Consider the following 1,712-nt stretch of genomic DNA (forward strand, 5'->3'; position numbering starts at 1 on the left):
AATAGATTAAACTACATGATTTAAGAGCTTAAACATGATCTAATGAGAGCTCAAACAATTGCCAAGTTATTCCAAACCATATGCAGCATTTTCTGATTCCAACCAAATAGCAATTTAACGAAGCAATTTCAGCCTTCGCCATGAACATTAAAGCACAATTAAGAACACAAGTGTTCCATATAAAAAGCGGAGCGTAATATCTCCAATATATGGATGATGGGATCTAACTTTATTCAAACCAAAACGAAAATAAAAGCAAACCGACGCTCCAAGTAAAGAACATAAGATGTGATGGAATAAAAATATAGTTTCACTAGAAGTGACCTGATAATGTTTTTGATGAAGAAGGGGATGTCTTGGGCATCCCCAAGCTTAGATGCTTGAGCCTTCTTAAAATATGCAGGTATGAACCACCGGGGCATCCCAAGCTTAGACCTTTCACTCTTCTTGATCATAGTATATCATCCTCTTCTCTTGACCCTTGAGAACTTCCTCCACACCAAACTTCAAGCAAAATCATTAGAGGGTTAGTGCATAATCAAAAACTCACATATTCAGAGGTGACACAATCATTCTTAACACTTCTGGACATTGCACAAAGCTTCTGAAAGTTAATGAAACAAAGAAACTCATTCAACATAGCAAAAGCGGCAATGTGAAATAAAAGGCAGAATCTGTCAAAACCAGAACAGTCCGTAAAGACGAATTTTGCAGGGCCATTTAACTTGCTCAAATGGAAAAACTCAACACTAATGAAAGTTGCCTACATATCTGAGGATCACGCACGTAAATTTTCAGATTTTTTTGACTCTTCTACAGAGAGATCTGCGCAAATTCGTGACAGACAGCAATGTTGTTTCTGTGCAGCAATCCAAATCTAGCATCAACTTTACCATAGAGACTTTACTTGGAACAAAAACATGATAAGGAGAGGTTGCTACAGTAGTAAACAACTTCCAAAACTCAACAATACAGTAAATAAAATGAAACATGGGTTATCTCCCAAGAAGTGCTTTTCTTTAACGCCTTTCAGCTAGGCGCAGAAAGTGCAAATCAAGTAACATCAAGAGAAGAAGCATCAACATCGTAGCTTGTTCTAATAATAGAATCAAAAGACAACTTCATTCTCTTTCTAGAGAAGTGTTCCATACCTTTCTTGAGAGGGAATTGATACTTAATATTACCTTCCTTCATATCAATAACAGCACCAACGGTTCGAAGAAAAGGTCTTCCCAACACAATAGTACAAGATGCATTGCATTCAATATCCAAGACAACAAAATCAACGGGGACAAGGTTATTGTTAACCGTAATGCGAACATTATCAATCCTCCCCAAAGGTTTCTTTTTAACATTATCAGCGAGATTAACATCCAAATAACAATTCTTCAATGGTGGCAAGTCAAGCATATCATAAATCTTCTTAGGCATAACAGAAATACTTGCACCAAGATCACATAAAGCATTACATTTAAAATCATTGAATTTCATCTTAATGGTGGGCTCCCAACCATCTTCTAACTTCCTAGGAATAGAAGCTTCAAGTTTTAGTTTCTCTTCCCTAGCTTTAATGAGAGCATTTGTAGTATATTTTGTAAAGGTTAAATTTATAGCACTATCATTAGGGGATAGTTTATGTCTAACAGCATGTTTTGCAAGAAGTTTTTTAATGTTGCTTGTACCAGTAGTAGCATTACATTTATTAATAAAAT

This window comes from Lolium rigidum, chromosome 3, assembly GCF_022539505.1.
Source record: "Lolium rigidum isolate FL_2022 chromosome 3, APGP_CSIRO_Lrig_0.1, whole genome shotgun sequence".
NCBI lineage: Eukaryota > Viridiplantae > Streptophyta > Magnoliopsida > Poales > Poaceae > Lolium > Lolium rigidum.